The sequence below is a fragment of the Rana temporaria genome, chromosome 1 (assembly GCF_905171775.1).
Source record: "Rana temporaria chromosome 1, aRanTem1.1, whole genome shotgun sequence".
NCBI classification, from domain to species: domain Eukaryota; kingdom Metazoa; phylum Chordata; class Amphibia; order Anura; family Ranidae; genus Rana; species Rana temporaria.
Window position 1 is genome coordinate 661,904,450 of NC_053489.1, and position 23,483 is coordinate 661,927,932.

Below are 23,483 nucleotides of genomic sequence, written 5' to 3' on the forward strand. Positions count from 1 at the left end.
TCTGGGGTATTGGGACTCAGAAGCTTCCATATGATGGGTGTCTACAAGTGAAGCTGGAGTTCAGTTCGGCAACTGTTGGACAACCAGGGGTCTGTGACGCCTTAGCCATTGTATGTCCCCGCCCACCAGGAGCTAATCGAAGTTCTATGATTGTGGGAACAAATACTGACTTGGTGAGACGCCTTATAACTCCATTAGTGACGGAAGAGAGATCTACTTCAGAGGAGATGCACCCGATGTTGCGGCCAATCTACCAGCGGATTATTCAAGAACAGAGGGCCCCTGCAGAAGTGGGACGGCTTTGGAGATTAGAAAGAGCAGAGAAGGTCTTACAGCCAGGAGAAATGACTAGTTTCCGGGCCTCAGTCAAGTTGAATTGGTCACAACCAGGCCCCTATGTGGTCCTGGAAACTGATCCCAGAAATATGAAGAGATCTGGAGTGGAATTGGTGCCTGAGATAATATCCACCAGAGCTCTACAGCGGGCCCGTGGGAGAGTCTCTGTAAGTGTATGCAATGTGTCAGACTCCCCAGTGACCTTGAAGGCACGGATGCCGATTGGACAAGTGGCCACTGCCACACCCCTCTCACCCACTAAATTGATAGATGGAGTAGACAGAGAGATCCCAGCTGAACGATTCTATCCTAAAGATGCCCCTGTCTCGCCTGAGTGGAAGAAGCGAATTCAGTCTCAGCTCCTCAAGTGGCAAGATTTATTCTCCAAGGATGAGTTTGATGTGGGGTGTGCTAGGAGCACTCAGCACCGCGTTCGCCTCCAAGATGACAAGCCCTTTCGAGAAAGGTCACGGCGAGTCCCATTGGGAGATCTAGATGACCTAAGGGAACAGCTGGCTGAATTGAAAAGGACCAGGATAATCCAAGAATCCAGGAGTCCTTATGCCTCACCCATCGTGGTAGTTCGCAAGAAAAACGGTTCCATCCGTTTGTGCATAGACTACCGCACACTCAACCAAAGAACCATTCCCGACCAATACACTACTCCTCGAATAGAAGATGCCTTACAGTGTCTGTCAGGAGCAAAGTGGTTTAGTGTACTTGACCTGCGAAGTGGATATCACCAGATACCCATGCATCCTGAAGATAAAGAGAAGACTGCTTTCATCTGTCCACTGGGATTCTTTGAGTTTAATAGAATGCCCCAAGGCCTCACAGGAGCCCCAGCAACTTTCCAACGACTAATGGAAAAGACGGTGGGAGACATGCACCTGATCGAGGTACTAGTGTATCTAGATGACCTAATAGTCTTCGGAAGAACACTGGAAGAACATGAGCAGCGGTTGGAAAAGGTCTTGAAGCGGCTGCATGAAGAAGGATTGAAACTTTCCTTAGAGAAGTGTCAGTTCTGTCTGCCTTCAGTCACGTACCTGGGACATGTTGTTTCAGCAGAAGGCATATCAACTGATCCTAAGAAGTTGGAAGCTGTGGCTTCATGGCCGAGACCTCGTAATATTACTGAACTCCGGTCCTTCCTAGGATTCTGCTCATACTATAGGAGGTTCGTAGAGGGGTTTGCCAAGATAGCTCAGCCTCTGAACACGCTTCTAAGAATGGAAAGAGCAGAAGATGAATCAATGTCCTTTGAGCCGGGTTCATCAGCCCACGGAACTAGGAAGCCTCGTGAATCAATCCAGGAGGAATGGACCGACCAATGTGAAAAAGCTTTCCTCCAATTGAAAGGAAGTCTAACACAGGCTCCTGTCCTTGCCTACGCTGATCCTGCCAAGCCTTATGAACTACATGTGGATGCTAGCAGAGAAGGGCTAGGAGGAGTACTATACCAGGAATATGATGGCCTCCTGAGACCGGTGGCATATGTGAGTCGGGGTCTCACCCCTTCTGAAAAGAATTACCCCACTCACAAGTTGGAGTTCCTGGCCTTGAAGTGGACAGTGGTGGACAAACTAAAAGACTACCTGTACGGGGCCAATTTCGTGGTCAGAACTGACAACAACCCACTCACTTACATTCTCACTACGGCCAAACTGGATGCCACTGGGCACCGGTGGTTGGCTGCCCTGTCAGGATTCCGCTTCAGCCTCAAATATCGCCCTGGGGTCAATAACCAAGACGCGGATGCCTTATCCAGGAGACCCTATAGCACAGGGGTCCCAGAAACAGAGTGGACTCATTTGACTCCAGATGGAGTTCAAGCCCTATGCCAAGGGGTGGAGTGCCGAACCAAAGGAATGATTGGAGCAGAGGCCATAGGAGTCATGGCTGCCGGTGTCCCTAAAATGTATTGTAACCCTACACAGCTGAGGAGTGAGGGCCTGCCTACTTTCACGAAGAAGGACCTGAGAGTAGATCAGGCTGAAGATCCTTTGATCGGGTTAACTCTGAGAGCAATGAAAGCGGGTCAAAGAGGGCTCCTACTAACTGATTCACCAAAAGAGGCTCGTCTGGTCCACAAAGAGTGGGAACGGTTGAAACTGCTAGACGGGGTGGTCTACCGAAGGGGCCCCTCGGATGACTTAGAAGAAAAGCAGCAGTTGTTCCTCCCAGAGAAGCATAGAGAAAATGTGCTGAAAGCTTTGCATGATGACCATGGTCACTTAGGAGCAGAGAGAACTTTTAAACTGGTCCGAGACAGATTCTATTGGCCCTGCATGAGAACCGAAGTTGAAAGCTACTGCCATTCCTGTCTAAGATGTATCCAGAGGAAAACTTTACCTTCTAGGACTGCTCCAATGAGCCATCTACAGAGTCAAGGGCCTATGGACCTGGTGTGTATTGACTTCCTGTGCTTAGAGCCTGACACTAGTGGACAGGGAAATATCCTAGTGGTGACAGACCACTTTACCCGTTATGCTCAAGCTTTTCCAACCAAAGATCAACGTGCTCCTACTGTAGCCAAAGTCCTAGTAGAAAAGTTCTTTGTTCATTATGGTCTACCTCAGAGGATCCATTCTGATCAAGGCAGAGACTTTGAAAGTCGACTCATCAGGCAGCTCTTGGATCTATTGGGGATTCAGAAGTCAAGAACCTCCCCCTATCACCCCCAGGGTGATGCACAACCGGAGAGATTCAATCGGACTCTGCTCAATATGTTGGGAACACTGTCGATCAGGGAGAAACAGCACTGGAGTCGGCATATCTCTACCATTGTGCATGCTTACAATAGCACAGAAAGTGATGTTACAGGATACTCACCGTACCGCCTCATGTTTGGAAGAGAAGCCCGATTACCAGTAGATTTAGCTTTTGGCCTCTCCCTTGACCAGACGTCTATTGCCTCTCACCAGGGTTATGTGGATAGACTGAGGAGAAACCTGGCTTCTGCATTTGAGAAGGCCCGTTTGACATCCGGGAGTAGAGAACAAAGAAACAAACGGAACTATGACTTGAGGGTTCGGGTACAGGATTTACAGCCAGGTGATCGAGTTCTATTAAGAAATTTGGGTGCTTCGGCCAGACACAAACTAGCTGATAGATGAAGTTCTCAGATCTACATCGTCTGTAAACAATTGCCTGGCCTGCCAGTGTACCAGATTCGACCAGAGGGAAAGACCGGGCCACTGAAGAATTGGCATCGGAATCATCTCCTACCTCTGAATGAAGCTGTGCGGGTACCAGATAGAGATGAGTCTCCTTCACCCATTCCATCCACTTCCCGTCAAGCACCTGTTACTCGGTCCCAACAGCCACCTTCTACAAGAGAAAGTGAGGACGACAGCGATGAGGAAGATGTGTGTCCGAGTTGGATGTGGCCATCTGAACCTATGGATGTTCATCCAACTATTATGACTCTTGAGCCGGATTTGAGCAATCTGAGACCAGATGCCCCTGAATTTGTGCCTCAAGCAAACGAGGATAATTCTGTACCCTCTCAAGTGGAAAGTCTCTTGCCGGAAACCTCAGTGCTAGAAGATACCCCTGTTGAGCCAGTTGAAAAGGAAACTGAATTCCCTCAGTTAACACAGCAAGTAGAAGAGGACTCAGCAGATGAAGGCCCATCCGGGTTTCTAGAATCAAGGTCCAAACGACTGGTGCGACCTCCTCAGAGACTCACTTATGACTCACCAGGGAACAGCACAGAGGAAGCTATCACTACTGTATGCAGATCACCCAAAGTGTCCACCCTAACCACAGAGGTATCAAAGGACTTGTGTCCAATCCCGACCATCAGCACACCTTGGTGGAGTGTTCCTCTGCCCCCTCCACTTGCTAGACGTTGTCATAGACTGCATCTATCTATGCGCAGTAAAGGTATTCAGATGGTCTAGTATAAACTTTATATGTGCCTTTCATACTGTATATATTGTCTGTAGAACTTACAAATACAGTTTACCCTTTGGGGGGGACCCCAAAGACTTTAAGTAGGGGGAGAATGTAGCCCTGTTGTGATTTTCAGCCATTTAAGAGGATGTAGATATATATATATATTGCAGCAGGTGGAGCCAGAGAGCACATATTTGGAGGCTGCAGTACAGAACAGACATAGAGATACATTTCTACAGCAAGGGGCTGGATAACTGCATTTCCCAGGAGGCTTTGAGACAGGAAGTTCCAGGAGAGAGGGGAGTCAGGAGGAAGTAGTGAGGAGAGGGAGTCTGGAACAAGGACCCAGGCAAGACAGATCTGCATCACAGAGTGATTTAAGACAGCTTGTGTCAGAGCTGTGTGTTTGCCACTGAGACACAGGCTCTATGCAATAGTTCTTGGAGAGACTGATGTTCGTCTACTGAAACAGAGAGAGACTGTGTTTTGAGCGATCGAACTGAGGCCTGGTCGCAGGGCCGATCCAGCCACCGGAGTAATCCAGCCTGCCCAACTGAGTGAGTACAGCTGACGGAGGTTATTGCCAGATTCCCCAGACGGCCCCTAGACGATCTGAGATGTCCTGCCGGAGGCTTTAAAAGACTGCATCCATTTCACAGACGTCGGTCTGAGGAAAGAGGGACACTCGCTTCCGCAGACAACCATCCTCCTTCCCCAAAGAGACATTGGAAGTGGTGAGCGGCCTTTGGCCATTGCAACAAATGTATTTCCTACATCTGTCATACATCCAGGGCCCCAACGTTGGCTAGCCTAGGACAGTACTACTGGCCAGTAGTTTAGGGTGGGGTCGATACTGCTAAGTATATAGATATATTACTGTTCATCGCATTCAATCTAAACGTATTATCTCATTCTGTTATTAGTTGTATTATATTAGAGTGGGGAGACATTAAGGGCTTTTGCTCTATCCCACAGTCATTAAATCTGTTATAAAACTTCACAAGGTGTGCTGGTGTGCTGTGGATTCATTGTTTGTGGTGTGTCACAGAGGTGAGACAGAAGACCCGATAATTCAGCGGCTCCTTCGGGGGTGAGCGCTACACGTATAATAATTGGTTTGCGCAAAATGTATAGGGCTAGATTAAGAGGGCCATATTCTCAAAAGAGTTACGCCGGTGTATCTACTGATACACCGGCGTAATTCAAAATTCCCGCCGGCGTATCATTGTTTTGTATTCGCAAAACAAGATACGCCGGAATTAGGCTAGGATCCGACTGGTGTAAGTGACTTACACTGTCGAATCCTAAATGCAATACAACACTGACCGCTAGGTGGCGTTTACGTTCAGGTCTCATTTGACTATGCAAATGAGCCTGATACGCCGATTCACGTACGAATTTGCGTTGCGTACTCGTCGTTTACGTCGTTTGCGTAAGCGTAAGGTTACCCCTTAACCCCGCAACCTTACGTCAGTCCGCCGTATGCCATGTTAAGTATGTCGTCGGGTCCGCGTCGTCTTTTCCGTCGGTTACGTCATTTTCCTAAGTCGTTCTTGAATACGACTTTACGTCAATGACGCTCACGTCGGCGTCATTGACGTTTTCCGTCGTGAGCTGGAGCATGCGCACTGGGTTATTTTTCAGCCCGGCGCATGCGCAGTTCAATTGGCGCGGGGGCGCGCTTAATTTGAATACAAGCCGCCCCCTTTGAATTACGCGGCCATACGCCGGGCCATTTACACTACGCCGCCGCAAATTACAGAGCAAGTGCTTGGAGAATACGGCACTTGCTCCAGTAAGTTGCGGTGGCGTGGTGTAAATGGCTTACACTACGCCAACGCGGGATCTTGGAGAATCTGGCCCAGAGAGAGTTACTCTGAATCTACGCCGTCATAAATTTAAGCGTATTCTGGAAACCAGATACGCTTAAATTAGGCTAAGATCCGACTGGCGTAAGTCTCTCACGCCGTCGTATCTTTTTTTTTTACAGTAGAAGACGCCGTCGTATCTTAGTTGCATATTTACGCTGGCCGCTAGGTGGCGCTTCCGTAGATTTCAGCTTAGAATATGCAAATGAGCTGGATACGCCGATTCAGAAACGTACGTGCGCCCGGCGGAATTTTTTACATCGTTTGCGTAAGGCTTTTTCCGGCGTAACGTTACTCCTGCTATATGAGGAGCAACCAATGTTAAGTATGGACGTCGGGCCAGCGCCAAATTTTGCGTCGTTTGCGTAAGTCGTTTGCGAATAGGGCTTTGCGTAAATTACGCTCACGTCTAAAGCATTGACGATTTGCGGCGTAATTTCGAGCATGCGCACTGGGATTCTTTCACGAACGGCGCATGCGCCGTTCGTTAGAGACGTCATTTACGTGGGGTCATGTTTTATTTACATAAAAAACGCCCACCTCTTCTCAATCTGAATTCAGCGCGCTTACGCCGGCAGATGTACGCTACGCCGCCGTAACTTAGGACGCAGATTCTTTGTGAATCCAGCCCCAGCCTCACTAAGTTACGGCGGCGTAGCGTATCTCAGATACGCTACGCCTGCACAAACTTACAGCGGGCTTTCTGAATCTAGCCCATAGCGTCTACAAAATAGGGGATAGTTTTATGGCATTTTTTTTTTTTTTTTTACTAGTAATAGCGGCGATCTGCGATATTGCAGTGGACACATCGGGCACTTTTGACACTATTTTGGGACCATTGTCATTTTTACAGCGAACAGTGCTATAAAAATGCACTGATTACTGTGTAAAGGAAAACCGGCAGCGAAGGGGCTAATCACTAGGGGGCAAGGAAGGGGTTAAGTGTGTCCTAGGGAGTGATTCTAACTGTGGGGAGCTGGGCTACGAGTGACACGACATTGATCACTGCTCCCGATGAGAGGGAGCAGTAGATCCCTGTCATGTTACTAGGCAGAACAGGGAAATGCCTTGTTTACATAGGCATCTCCCCGTTCTGCCGCTCCGAGACACGAACGCGGCAGATTTAAAGCAACATGCCTGTACGTTGCTTTGCCTTCCCGTGCCATTCTGCCGACGTGTATATACGTTAGGCAGTCGGCAAGTGGTTAAAAACGTAACAACTAGCCAGTTCTTATACATGTAAAAATCTTTTTTTTCTTTTTTTGCTTTAGAATATTACTTAGAAACCCCAAACATTATACACTATGGGGCAGATCCACAGAGATCTGCACCCGCGCAGCGTATCTGAGATACGCTACGCCGCTGTAACTTACCCGGCTTTGGTTCGAATCCATAAAGATTTTGCGCCGTAAGTTACGGCGGCGTAGTCTATCTCTCGCGGCGTAACGACGCATAATTCAAATCGGCGAGTAGAGGGCGTGTTTCATTTAACCACTTGCCGCCCGCCAATGACATATTGACGTCGGCAAAGTGGTTGTAGAATCCTGACCGGACGTCATATGACGGGTTGATACGCCGGCGTACTCTCTCTGTGGATCTGCCCCCATATTGCCAAAAAAATCGTGAGGCCTGTCTTTACACACACATGAACTTTAATGGCATCCCAGTCTCTGCTCTAATCCCAAAGGTCTTCAATCGGATTGAGGTCAGGCCAGTCAAGTTCCTCCACCCCAAACTTGCTCATCCACAGTATATTGTCAAAAGTATTGGGCCACCCCTCCAAATCATTTGGTGGAGGGGGGATTATGGTGTGGGGTTCCTTGTCAGGGGTTGGGCTTGGCCCCTTAGTTTCAGTGAAGGGAACAATAAAGCACCAGCATACCAAGACATTTTGAACAATTTTATGTTCCCAACTTTGTGGGAACAGTTTGGGAACGGCCCCTTCCTGTTCCAACATAACTGCGCACCAGAGCACAAAGCAAGGTCCATAAAGACATGGATGAGCGAGTTTGGGGTGGAGGAACTTGACTGGCCTGTATAGAGTCCTGACCTCAACCCGATAGATCACCTTTGGGATGAATAAGGCCCCGTACACACGAGAGGATCCATCCGCTGGAATTGATCTGCGGATCAGTTCCAGCGGATAGATCCCCTGGTGTGTACAATCCAGCAGATCTGTTTCCGTGGATTTTTATCCCCTGGGATGGATTTCAAGCGGATAAAAATTTGAAGACATGCTTTAAAATCTATCCGCTAGAATCCATCCCAACGGATTGATCCGCTGGTCTGTACAGACTCACCGGATCAATCCGTCCGAATGAATCCCCCGCATGCGTCGTAATGATTCGACGCATGCGTGGAATTCCTTATATGACAGCGTCGCGCACGTTGCCGCGTCATCATCGCGGCGACGGCGCGACACGTCATCGCGATGGGATTTCGTCGCGGATTTCGATCCGATGGTGAGTACACCATCGGATCAAAATCCTCGCAAACACTCGAGAGGATTTATCCGCGGAAACGGTCCGGTGGACCGTATCCGCGGATAAATCCTCTCATGTGTACTAGGCCTTAGAGTGGAGACTACAAGCCAAGCCTTCTCGTTCACATCAGTGCCTGACCTCACAAATGTACTTCTGGAAGAATGGTCAAACATTCCCATAGACACATTCCTAAACCTTGTGGACGGCCTTCCCAGAAGAGTTGAAGCTGTTATAGCTACAAAGGGTGGGCCAACTCAATATTGAACCCTACGGACTAAGACCGGGATGCCATTAAAGTTCATGTGCACACGTAGCATCCCAATACTTTTCTAAATATAGTGTATATTTTTCAAGCAGAGGCCATGGCGAATAAAACTGGTTTTGCAATTTTTACGTGACATGATATTTGTGCAGCCAGTTTTAAAACGCAATTTAAAAAAAAAAAACACTTTAATGAATTTTAGTGCACACAAACAAAATACATATAGGGCCTGGTTACTTCCAAGTATCGGTGCTATTGAAATTTAGAGGGTGATCAGAGTACTAATGGCTCTGACCCAGATTACAATGTCTAAAGTAGGGTCTCTGTTTCAGCTTGGCTGTACTGTGGGCTCATTCTGTTGTTGCTGGGGTGTTGTCCCACCCCGGGACGACAGGTGGCAGCAGTGGAGTTAAGGCTTGGGTGTCCTTTGCCAGCGGTCAATCAGGAGGGAGTGTCCTCGCTGGGCATGCTGGATGCTGGGAGAGGGTACTTATGGGACAGACGCCATTGAGTCTGGGTCTTCTTCTTCTTCCAGTGTGGCACCCACCTTCAGGTTGGCCACATCACGGCACCCCGGCGTTATGGCCTACCTGGCCGGGGGGTGAGTGCCACGCAGTGTTCCTGGTTCCGGGACCCTGTTGGTCCGGAACATTTGAGCAACGGCGGGGACCCAGTGATCGACTGGGTTCCCACTTTTGAAGATCCCAAGCGGTATAGCCAGGGCCGCCATCAGGAATTATGGGGCCCCTTACTTACACAGCTTCAGGCATGGGCCCTCCTGGAGCAGAGAACCGGGAGGGGGGGGGTGCTGCCACCTGAAATTGAGAAGCGGGGGGGCTCCCGCGATTTGAGAAGCGGGGTGGGGGGGGTCCCTTTACAAAAAAAAGAAGAAATAAAGAAAAATATATATAAAAAAGGGGGGTAGCCATCCGGGGCCCTGGGGACCTCTGGGCCCTTTAATAAAAGTAAATAAAAAAAATATATAAAAAAAAAATATATATATATATATATTTTTTAAAAGGGGGGTTGCAATCTGGGGCCCTTTAATAAAAAAATAAAAATATAAAAAAAAATAAACATTTATAAATATATATATATATATATATATATATATATATAAAAATAAAAGAAATAAAAAAATATATATAAAAAAGATTGTTTTTATAAAAAAAAGGGGGTTGTCATCCAGGGCCCTGGAAATCTCTGGGCCCCTGGGGACCTCCGGACCTCTAAAAAATAAAACATTAAATTGTCCCTTTTAATAAAATTATTATTATTTTTTTAAAGAGGGCTGCCATCAGGGCCCCTGGGGACCTCCGGTCCCCTTACAGGTGTACTGCCTGTACCCCCCTGATGGCGGCCCTGGGTATAGCTGTTTGGTGGGGAGTGCGTCTGAGGAGCCCCAATGAGAGGCTGGCGGTCCAAAAGGATTTTGACAAACCACCGGGAATCAAGGTACCCGGACACTGAAGGATTGATCACCTGTCAGTCGGTACCTGGGTGACGATAAGAAGGAGATCCAGGCGTAATTCTTCCCAGGAGGATTGCCTCCATATTTTCAATCAGAGAGGGCCTGTGGCAGAGGTGTCTCCCTGAAGTCCATTCAAGGAGGGTCTGTGACAGAGACTTTGTCCTAAAAAGGTTCGAGTGATACTCCGGCTGCCAGGTCAGTGAGAGAGGCCTGTCCGGGTACGCAAAGCCCACTCGGGCAGGAGTGGTATGGAAAGTGTTACATATGGGAGCAGGACTGTTCCAAATACTACGCCTGAATCTGCTGTTCTCCTTCTTCTTTCAAACTCTATCCTTTCATCACCAGTTCATTGTTTTTACCCGGCTGGGTAATAAAGAGCACAGAAAAGACACTTGATGAGGACATTCCTTTACTACTGCTATATGCACCATTCACCCCTAGGAATTCGGAAGAGCCACGAGGTAAATGTGCCACCCAAAACAACCAGCAGCTCCTCCGGGGGTAGTGCTACATACAATAGATTTTTCTGGTAAAAGATGATGTTGTGCCAAGTGAATAGAAACCAAACATGCCCATGGAAAGGCGACAAACGTAGGCACTTAAAAATCTCTAACAACAAAGATTTACAGTGCCTTGAAAAAGTGTTCATTCCCCTTGAATTCTACCCGCTCCGATTACTTTTAATTTTGCTCCTCCCTAGGGGTAACTTCAGAAGATGTAGACTGAAGAAGAAAATGTGAACTTGCTATCGGTTTCACCCTTTCCCTGTCACACTCACCTTTTCTACACTCCAGGGCTGGGTCTTGCCCACCGTGTGCAACTTCCAGCTCCATGCTTCAGTCCAGTAGCCAATCACATGAATGGGTGCTTTCCTAAAGATTAGCATGTAGGCTGCTCAGCATTCGAGCAATGTGTCGTCATGACAACAGCTGGATCCCCTGTGTTTTCTCTTGACTTTTCCATTGATCCCCAGTGCCTCCTTTTATTGCCTTTGTGTTCTTAGCGTTCCCCGGTGTCGGTCTCTAGTTGTCCTCCTATATGCCAGCCTGTAACCAGCTCCTGTTTTTCCCAGGAATTTCTAGTGTTCCTAGCTCCTGTGTGCCTCCAGTGATTCCTAGTTTTCCTGTTCTCCTTCCTGCCTGCACCCTGCTCCACTGTCACCCCATGTACTCCAGCCTGTAACTTATCCCAGTGACCCGGTGCTTTCTTGCCTGTGTTCTGCTCCATTGACCCTATGCACTGAAGTTTTCACCTTACTTCAGCCCTTTTCCCCCAGGATCCTTGTGCTACAAGAGACTCATTCCTACATATTCATGGGTAGCTGCCTGCCCAAGTGAGTCAGAGGGCTGAAACCTGGGAACCATCAGTGGCCAACTCATCTCCACCATCAGGAGCTCTGGCGAAGACCCGGCAGCTCCTAAGAACCTTTGACATGGTCCTCTAGGGGCTCCTGTGATGGATCTGGATACAATTTCTATTATATTATATTAGAACCACTAAAATGTTTAATCTCTTTTATATTTTCATATTGTTTCTATATTGTTGTTTTTTTATATTTCTTTTTATATATGCATGTGTGAAAAGTATATGTCACTATAAGTGTCTATTTTCCTTGATAAGATTTGTCAGATATGAAATTAAGTTTTAAAAGTAATGAACTCAGCATTGAAATAATGAAGACTAAAGATGGGAGCAGATGTCTAATCCCCCCACTCTCCACTCTTCACTCTTCCACTCCCAAACCACCCCTTCCTCCTACATTCCTCAATTGTAACAGGAAAGCCTCTCCTCCCCCTCCTTCTCACTCGGACCGCTTGGAAGGAAACAAGCAGAGCTGAATGAACTTTTTTACACTGGATGATGTGGGCAGCATGCCCAAACATGGACTTCCATCTCCTTGCTCCTAGATAGCCCCCACCACTGTCTGAAATCAAGATGGCTCTCAAGGACTTTGGAATGTCTGCCATGTGCTACAGACGTCACAAGGGGGTGGGTGAGGGGAGGGTAACTGGGAGTGAGTTGTATAAAATTAACCAATCAGTGTGTTCACATGTATGATGTCATGTTGATAATAAAAAGAAGCCGTGTGGGCCATAGCCCCTCTTGCTGGTGAATGCTGAAAGAGGTGAGATGTGGTCTTTTTTGTTTATGGATTGCACAGTCTCACCATATTAACTTGAATCAAACGGCAGAATGGGTAATCCTGAGAGATTGTATCAGGGCCTCATCCTCATCACTTCCCCCTTCACTAATCGGGCATACTGAGCACCCTGCGGCTCCTCTGTGGCTTTAACCACTGTCTGCCCTAGCTACTACAACTAAATCCTGGCAAGCCATTCTGATTCCTAGCAGGGGTGGGCTCCCATCTGTGACAGGTCTAACATTCCCTCAGAATGACCTCCATTTTATTGTAAATACACAATTAGTTCAACAATTTGAGATGACACCATTGGCTCTAAAGATTCTTATGAAGATAAGGACATGCCTTCTTCTACTAACTTCCCATGGGATGTCAGTCCACATGGCCTGCTTTAAAACAGCATAAGACCTTTGGGGTCTCTTGCAATAAAAGATAAGCTTGGGATTCTTCCAAAGTCATCTTCAGCTGCACTCTTCTTTTTTTACTCCGATGAGTCATGGGCTTGGTCTTTCCCACCCTGAAACTCACCTTTTTGTTTACATGAACCCAGCCAAGAGATTATTGTAGTTAAAAAAAAAAAAAGTGTGCGTTCGGAGATTGACTACGGATGAGTTTGGAGGATGCCTGAGCTCATCTCTAGTTGAAATGTCTCTAGGTGTACAGTTTCGCCATCTGCCGACTGAATTAGAGGACTCTGCAGGTCAGGAAAGCTTTTAGTGACTTTTTAGTGCCACGGCCCACAAGGACAATTTCAGCTCAGGGCAAAAGCATCTGCTGAAGCTTACTAGAGTCTTATAGCTAGATTCAAAGACGCCGCCGCAACTTTAAGGCGGCGTAGCGTATCATATTTACGCTACGCCGCCTTAGGTCAGAGAGGCAAGTACTGTATTCACAAAGTACTTGCCTCCTAACTTACGGCGGCGTAGCATAAATGCGGCAGGCGTAAGCGCGCCTAATTCAAATGAGGATGGGGGGGGCGTGTTTTATTTTAATTACTCGTGACCCAACTTGATTGACGTTTTTTACGAACGGCGCATGCGCCGTCCGTGTACATATACCAGTGTGCATTGCTCCAAAGTACGCCGCAAGGATGTATTGGTTTCGACGTGAACGTAAATTACGTCCAGCCCCATTCACGGACGACTTACGCAAACAACGTAAAATTTTCAAATTTCGACACGGGAACGACAGCCATACTTAACATTGACTACGCCTCCTAGGGGCAGCTTTACCTTTACGCGGCGTATCTCTTACGAAAATGGCGTATCTTTACTGCGACGGGCAAGCGTACGTTCGTGAATCGGCATATCTAGTCATTTACATATTCTACACCGAACTCAACGGCAGCGCCACCTAGCAGCCAGCCTAAAAATTACACTTTAAGATACGATGGCGTAGGAGACTTACGCCGCTCGTATCTTAGCCTATTTTAAGCGTATCTGGTTTCCAGAATACGCTTAAATTAACGCTGGCGTAGATTCAGAGTTACGGCGGCGTATCTACTGATACGCCGGCGTAACTCGCTCTGAATCTACCTATTAGTATCCTGTTTTGTGAATTCTGAAGGTATGGTTTGTTATGAAGTTTGCTTTATTTTTTATAAACTTAAAATCCTTTATAATACATCTTGTCGAGAAAAAATATCAAATGTGACAAATGTGAAATGTGAAGTAGTTAAATGGGATGTGGGGAGCACAAATGGCAGCACTGATTTGTAAAGAGTCCTGTTCATTATGTCTTTGTTATGTAAAGGAACCTAAACAACCTTCCCTGTACTTATCCTGGACTGCAAAAAATTACCTTATATATCATGGAGATGAGGGGAGCAGGAAGGATCATGTAGATTAGAGGACACCAACTTGGCAGGGCTGCCACCATTTCTTTCCATTTAAGTCCAAAAAATGCAAAGTGGTGTGAGCCCATTCATTTTGAATGGGCTCAAATTGCACTACTTTTGGAAAAACACTGCAACTGGATTGCATAGTACATTTGTACCATGCAATGAAGACGTTGGTGTATGTTGATCTTGTGCTGCCTTAGGCAAGACTATAATCGGGCGCCCCCCATCTAAATTTGTCCCACACCGGCAACAATATACTGATCTTATCTCAGGAAGCTGCAGCCATTCACAGTGAACAGCTGTGGCTTCCTCATCAGATCCTGAGACATGATTAGTTCAAGTGCCACATATATAGTCAATTGAGCAGAGGATGGGGTCCATAGGCCATAGGATGAGGTCAGCAGGGCAGAGGATGGGGCAGCACTGATGTGGAGGCACTGATATGCACTACTGATGGAGCTGCAGTGATATGCAGCACTGATGGGTACTGATAGGTGGCACTGATGGGCACTAATAAGCAGCACTGATAGGCGTCACTGATAGCCACTGATTGGTGGCACTAGTGGGCACTAATAGGCAGCACTGAAGGGCACTAATAGACAGACAGCACTGATAGGCAGCACTGATAGGAGGCCTGGATTGGCAGCACTGATGGGCACTGATAGAGAGCACTGATGGGCACTAAGGTCGTCTATGGAAAAGTCAGTGGAAGCAGGTCCCCATGCAATCCATGCATACATAGAAACTTAAACAAATACGTTCAGAAATGAGGTTATGTGTAATAAAATAGACACAGCGAAAGGTGGGTATGAATACTTTTTTAGGGTACTGTATGTATATGCATAGAGGCTGGAGAGTCCATAGCCTGAAATAAATATTTTGGGAGCCCTTCTAGAAGGGTCCTTCCCTCCCTGGCCTTGCTTAGAGAGGGTGCCACTATGGGGGATCCAGCTATGGCCTTCCAGGTCTGCTATCTGGGGAGGGAACAGTGTCAGAGCTAATGATGTGAGTGGAGGAAGAAAATAAATAATTTGGAGAACCCTTGTAGAAGGGTCCTTCCCTCCCAGGCTTTGTCTGGAGTAGATGTCATAGTGAGGGATCCAGCCATGGACTCCCAGGCCTGCTGCTAGGAGAGGAAACAGCTACAGAGCCAAGTCCAAAAGGAGTTGGCCTATGCTAGGGCCTGAAAGACAGGCCATAGCATGGCTGTTAAGGAGAGCACCTTCAGGAAAGTCCACTCAGTCCATTGCAGGTCTTGACGTGAAAGCAAACCAGAAGATTGCCAGTCTCGGCCTAAAGACATACTGTATATACTCAAGTATAAGCCGAGTTTTTCAGCACATTTTTTTGTGCTGAAAATGCCCCCCTCGGCTTATACTTGAGTCACCTTTTGGCGCCTGATCTCCCGGAATTTGGGGACCCAGTAATCTTGGCAAAAATGTAGCCCCACTCTTCCTCTACAAGTGTGCAACGTTTGTTGTCCGGGGGACCTACGGCCGGGGAGTACCGATTTTTCAAAGCCGGGCACCCCTTCCATAGACTCCCATGTTAAACGGTAATTTCTCTGGTGACTTTGGGGACCCGGTTCTGACCAGTTGTAGGTCCCCTAGACCCAGAACGTGGCACACATGTAGCCCCATTTCTCCTCTACAAGTGTGCAACGTTTGTTGTCCGGGGGACCTACGGGCGGGGAGCACCGATTTTTTCAAAGCTGGGCGGCCCTTCCATAGACTCCCATATAAATGGTAATTTCTCTGGTGACTTTGGGGACCCGGTTCTGGCCAGTTGTAGGTCCCCTAGACCCAGAACTTGGCACACATGTAGCCCCATTTCTCCTCTACAAGTGTGCAACGTTTGTCGCCCGGGGGACCTACGGCCGGGGAGCACCGATTTTTCAAAGCCGGGCACCCCTTCCATAGACTCCCATGTTAAACGGTAATTTCTCTGGTGACTTTGGGGACCCGGTTCTGGCCAGTTGTAGGTCCCCTAGACCCAGAACTTGGCACACATGCAGCCCCATTACTCCTCTACAAGTGTGCAAAGTTTGTTGTCTGGGGGACCTACGACCGGGCAACCCTTCCATAGACTCCCATGTTAAACATCAGTCTAGTCATGGGCACAGTGAGGCATGGGAACAGTGAGGCATGCACATGGACACAGTGAGGCATGCAGATGGACACCCTAGGCTTATACTCGAGTCAATACGTTTTCCATTTTTTTTTGTGGTAAAATTAGGTGCCTCTGCGTATATTCGGGTCGGCTTATCCTCGAGTATTTACAGTACTTCTAGCCTGTGAGAGGGGCTGGATTCTTTTTGAGTAGAGGTAAAACTTGCTGCTGTTTTTGGGGTATCCCATAACCCCTAACCTATTTTTCCCTTGACACTGAACCAATAAAAACTGCAAGAAAAGGTTGACAAGAGTGGATGTTGGTCATTCAGTCACTGCTGGTGGGTTTGTAAGTACTTTGGGTCAACTTTAGGCCGGAACACCAGTTAAAAGCCTAGGAGGGTCTGTAAAATCCAGCAGATCCTTTGGAAGGTGAGCCCTACATATATAATTGGAGCTTTCTAAAAATTGGCTTGCATCGTTTTCTTTTTTTTTTTTAGCAAAAGCAGAGTTTTCCTTTTTTTTTTTGCCCCTATTTATCCTACCTGCACTTTCCAGAAAATGGGAGTTTGTAAAGATGGTTGATGAAGGCGCCAAGTGCGTATCCTCCCAAAAATAACTTGTGTTTCTCCATAACAGCCCAGGCTGTTGCAGATATTGCCAATGAAAATGAGAAACCGAGTTAAACATTACAAAGATTCTTAGAAACGCAAAGCGGTGGTTTCGGCCGCGGATGGGGATCTGTGCAGTGTACCTGGAAGCAAACCCCACCAGAGACCTCAAATCTCATTATATTGAAACAAGGCTTATGTAAAGTTTGACATCTGATAATTGGACAATTATACGCGGCTTTGTTTCCAGCTGACTTTCACCCAAAGTACATAACGCCGGTTATGGCCTTCTTACCTGCTGCTAGCCCAGATAGCATCTCTGTAGTACTCTGGAGTCCATTGATCTGTGGAAGGTTTTCGGTTACCGATGAGTCTTCAGGCTGAGTTTTTATTAAACTTTAATATTCTGTTTGCTGGCCCCTTATTTCGTCCCGATGTTACGGATGGAGAAAAGTAAAATGTTTCCCTGCAGCGGCAAAATGTTTTTATAATAAAGCTACTATTTTTATTGAAACTCTGTTTAATATGATTACAATATAATGAGCCATTTTGTATCCTTGACCACTTCAGCCCCGGACCATTTGGCTGCCAAATGACCTGAACACTTTTTGCGATTCGGCACTGCGTCGCTTTAACTGACAATTGCGCGGTCATGTGACAAGGTTCCCAAACAAAATTGACGTCCTTTTTTTTCCACAAATAGAGCTTTCTTTTGGTGGTATTTGATCACCTCTGCGGTTTTTATTTTTTGTGCTATAAACAAAAATAGAGCAACAATTTTGAAAAAAAAAGCTATTTTTTTTACTTTTTGCTAAAATAAATATCCCCCAAAAAATATATACATTTTTTTCCTCAGTTTAGGTCGATATGTATTCTTCTACATATTTTTGGTAAAAACAAATCGCAATAAGCGTTTATTGATTGGTTTGCACAAAAGTTATAGGCCCAGATTCATGGCGTAGCATATCGTATTTACACTACACCGCCGCAACTTAGAGAGGCAAGTGCTGTATTCACAAAGCACTTGCGTCCTAAGTTACGGCGGCGTAGGGTAAATGGGCCGGGGTAAGCGCACGTAATTAAAAGTAGGCTGTAGGGGGCGTGTTGTATTTAAATGAGGCTTGACCGCATGTAGATCCATGGCCGAACGAACGGCGCATGCGTGCGCATGCTCAGTATCACGTCGTATTTACGCCCAAAGATACGTCGGCTCAATGCCTGTGACGTGAACGTACCCTACGCACAACTATATTCGCGTACGACTTACGCAAACGACGTAAAAAGATAGGCCTGTTCCGACGTCCATAACTTGCATGGGATGCGCCACCTATGGAGCGACTTTATCTTAACGCCGACGTATCTCTAACGTAAACGGCGTAACTAATTGCGACGGGCACACGTATGCCCAGTCCCCACACAGTTAGAATGCATACTCAACGCGGATTACGACGGGAACGCCACCTAGCGGCAGCCGAAAAATTGCATCTTAGATCCGACGGTGTACGAAGACGTACGCCTGTCGGATCTAGCCGAGATGCCGTTGTATCTTGTTTTGAGGATTCAAAACAAAGATACGACGCGGGAAATTTGAAAGTACGCCGGCGTACTTGCTTTGTGGATCTACCCCATAGAGTCCACAAACTATGATATATATTTTAGAATCAATCCTGATCTACTGACACCTCATTTCTTGAGGTCCAAAAATACCAGGACAGTACAAATATCCCCTAAGTGACCCTTTTTTGGATAGTAGACAATCCAAGGTCTTTAGTAAGAGGCATGGCGAGAATTTTGTTGTAATTTTTTGTCACAATTTTTGGAAAATTAAAAAAAGTATTATTTTGTTTACATACTGTCACCAGTGCAGTACATAATATGACTGATGTGGCGGTGATCAGGAACACTGACTGGTGATAGTATGTAAAAAATAATATATATATATTTTCAATTTTAAAAATATTTTTCTTCTTTTTTATTACATTTGTTTACTTTTTTTATGATTTTTTTTGCCTACAGTGACCAGAGTAATACAGTGTTACCATGGTAACACTGTGCTACTCTGGGGAGGTTATCGGTTTTTTTTTTGCACACTATGATTGCTTAGAAGAGTGAATATCACTATTATAAACAACCATTTTTATTGAATGAAATCGATCATTCAGTGTTTACTATTGTGATTAGCCACAGCTAATCGTATGGTACAGATGGGCTGTGATTGGCCTTGCCTGTACCATGTGACCAATCACAGAGATCAACATAATAGTACACAATAAATTACATTAAAGTTGTTGTAATACCACTTTTACCTACAGGTACAGTGGGGATCGAAAGTTTGGGCACCCCAGGTAAAAATTTGTATTAATGTGCATAACAAAGCCAAGGAAAGATGGAAAAATCTCCAAAAGACATCAAATTACAGATTAGACATTCTTATAATATGTCAAAAAAAGTTAGATTTTATTTCCATCATTTACACTTTTAAAATGACAGAAAACAAAAAAATGGCGTCTGCAAAAGTTTGGGCACCCTGTAGAGTTAATATCTTGTACTGCTCCCTTTGGCAAGTATCACAGCTTGTAAACACTTTTTGTAGCCAGCCAAGAGTCTTTCAATTCTTGTTTGAGGTATCTTTGCCCATTCTTCCTTACAAAAGTCTTCCAATTCTTTGAGACTTCTGGGCGGTCTGTCACGCACTGCTCTTTTAAGGTCTATCCATAGATTTTCAATTATGTTGAGGTCAGGAGATTGTGAAGGCCATGGCAAAACCTTCAGTTTACGCCTCTTGATGTAATCCCCGGTGGATTTTGAGGTGTGTTTAGGATCATTATCCATTTGTAGAAGCCATCCTCTCTTTAACTTCAACTTTTTCACAGATGGCATTAAGTTACCATCCAAAATTTGCTGAAATTTTATTGAATCCATTTGTCCTTCTACTCGTGAAATGTTCCCTGTGCCACTGGCTGCAATACAACCCCAAAGCATGATTGATCCACCCCCATGCTTCACAGTTGGACAGAGTTTCTTTTCATTAAATTCTGTGCCCTTTCTTCTCCAAACGTACCTTTGCTCATTCCGGCCAAAAAGTTCTATTTTAACCTCATCGGTCCACAGAACTTGTTTCCAAAATGCATCAGGCTTGTCTATATGTTCATTTTCAAAGTCCAAATGCTGATTTTTGTGGTGAGGACATAGAAGAGGTTTTCTTCTGATGACTCTTCCATGAAGACCATATTTGTACAAGTATCTCTTTATAGTGGAATAGTGTACCACAACTCCAGTGTCTGCCAGATCTTTCTGGAGGGATCGTGCCGTCAAACGTGGGTTTTGAATTGCTTTTCTCACAATCCTGCGAGCTGTTCTTTCTGATATTTTTCTTGGTCTTCCAGATCTTGCTTTAACTTCCACTGTTCCTGATGACTGCCATTTCCTAATTACATTCCGAACAGAGGATGTTGACATCTGAAAACGCTTTGCTATCTTCTTATAGCCTTCTCCAGCTTTGTGAGCGTCAACTATTTTCACTTTCAGTTTTCTAGACAACTGCTTAGAAGAACCCATGGTGCTGATTGTTGGGGCAAGGTCAGATGAGTCTGGGCATTTAAAACCTTTGAAATTGACATCACCTGGTCTTCCCAGACGATGACTGAGAACAATCCATGACACTGGCAGGTCTCAGCTTTGCAAAGGGGGCAGTGCATGCTATAAATTCTGCAGGGTGCCCAAACTTTTGCAGACGCCATTTTTTTGTTTTCTGTCATTTTGTAAATGATGGAAATAAAATCTAACTTTTTTTGACATATTATAAGAATGTCTAATCTGTAATTTGATGCCTTTTGGAGATTTTTCCATCTTTCCTTGGCTTCGTTATGCACATTAATACACATTTTTACCTGGGGTGCCCAAACTTTCAATCCCCACTGTAAGCTTATAATAAAGCTTAGCCTGTAGATACCGTGAATATGCTATACTTGCACCGCTTAGGAGATATTCACTGTATCTGCATGTGCCAATGTCATTGGCACATGCGCACCGAAGAAACGATTTGCTCATGCCATTTCTTCAGTAGCTGTGCTGTGACCGGCGGCTCCCGTGCACATGCATGGGAGTGACGTCATCGTGGCTCCGGCCAATCACAGCACCGGGGCCTTCAAACTCGGAAATGACTCCGGGAGACATGTCGCAGTGACAGCGCTGTATGAGGACCCCTGCTACAGCTTCGATCTAAGTGAAGGAATGATACCGCTCTGAAAGCTACTGACCCCTCGGATTGCTTCCACAGGTGCATGGAATTGGAAAAAATCCTGGACTGACGCACTCTGTTAAACTACGTCTTTATTGGATAAAATCAGATCAAAACATAATCCAAAATGGTGCAGTCAAGAGGAAAAAGTGGACAACAGGACAACATTTTTTTATCCAGTAAAGACGTCGTTTAACAGAGTGCGGCAGTCCAGGATTTTTTCCAATTCCAAGCTTCGATCTAAGGTAAGTATTTCAATTTTTTTGGAGAGTTTACAGCCACTTTAATAGAAGCCATCCATTGTGTACAATTGTCATGTGATCTTCTGGGATTGGTCACAGCGATCACATGGTACTGGCAACAAGGCAGTACACTGATCTGTCATCTGCTGTGTCCAGTGGATACAGTGGGTGACAGATTGCACCGAAGAGGTGGCCGTAAAGCGTACGCTGAAAAAGATTGTATATGTACTTGTTGGAATGTGAAGTAATAATGTATTCGCTACCACCCTCTTGGATAAATAAAGAAATTTAAATAAAAATAAATAAATAGGAGACCTGCCCCCTGCAAATCCTAGTTGGGGATTGATCAAAGCTCCTCACATGTACCCCATGTCACTCCAGCTCTCTACCCTGCCCCTTTTCCAGAACCTTCTCCCTGGAAACAGAGGAGGCGCCCAAGAGCTGAAGTACATGTCAGTCACCTACTGCTCTACTAAACCACTCCCCTGCCCCCAGATCAAAACAAACAGGCCTAGCTCACAGCATAGGCCTGCCTAATTTACCTGCGCTGGCAGTTTACACAAAACCTACACCTAGCACCTACCTACCTAAGGTAGAGGGTGTTACACAAGGATTATAACAACCTTTGTTGCATATTCCTACCTTTTGTTCTTCTGAAGTAATCCATGTGTGTTTGCCTGTGCACAGAGTGGGCCTAATGGGAGTGGTTTCATAATTATCAGTCAGTTGTGGCAGCTGCAGGGCACTGCACATGAGGAAAGCTGCTGGGTCTGCATCCTTTTAGACGTGTTTTAGACGTGTTCCTATTGGAAATATCTCACCAAAAATTACATTTTTGTTGCAGGGGATGCCTGAAATCTGACTTGTATTTTAGTGCAGACTTCCGGGAAGTTGGTGAGCCAAATCACACAAGCAGGAAATTATGTTTCTGGAGAGCGGTCAGTACACATTCTGGGCCAGATTCACAGTGGAGATACGACGTCGTATCTCAGATACTCCATCGTATCTCTCAGAGTATCTATGCGACTGATTCATAGAACCAGTTACGCATAGATATCCCTAAGATCCGACAGGTGTAATTGTTTTACACTGTCGGATCTTAGGATGCAGTACCGCGGCCGTCGCTGGGGGGAGTTCGCGTCGTACACCAGCGTCGGGTATGCAAATTAGGAGTTACGGCGATCCACGACGGTTTTTCGCGTTCGCTACGTCGCCGCTAGTCTAGTTTCCCATCTCAAAGTTAGTCATCTTTTTTGGTGCCCTAACTTTAGTCAGCAAACGTATTGCTGTCTAAAGTATGGCCGTCGTTCCCGCGTCGAAATTTAAAAATCAACGTCGTTTGCGTAAGACGTCCGGGAATACGGAAGTACGCTACGCATGTCGCCGTTCGAAAAAATGACGTCTCTTCGCTCAAAGCACGGCGGGAGTTAGGAAACTGAGCATGCGCAGTAGGTCCGGCGCGGGAGCGCGCCTAATTTAAATGGCACACGCCCATTTAAATTACGCGGGCTTACACCGGAGGCTGCCAGCGTAGGTTTTCATTGCAAGTGCTCTGTGAATCAGGCACTTGCGATGAAAACTTGCGGCGGTGTAACGTATCTACGATACGTTACGCCGCCGCTAGTCTACGTGAAACTGGCCCTCTGTGTACAGAACACCTCCAGGTTGCCATATTGATTTATAGAAAATTACAGTGGCTGCAGTTAGAAATGAAAGGTTATTTTTAGTAACATTCAATTACAATATGACTTGTATCGCAATTGTACACGCTATATTATTTTTTCGTTATTTTTTTCCCCCCATGAAAATTGAGTTACCCTTTAATCAACCATTTTCTTGTTCAAGGGTTATTTTCCTGAATTTATGTTGTGGATGATGCTGTGGTACACCACATTCCCAAAGTGCAACCTACTGAAAGTATCATTATTAGCCCTGAGTTTTGTAAAATGAAGCAATTCTGGTGGTGCCCCAATTTTAAT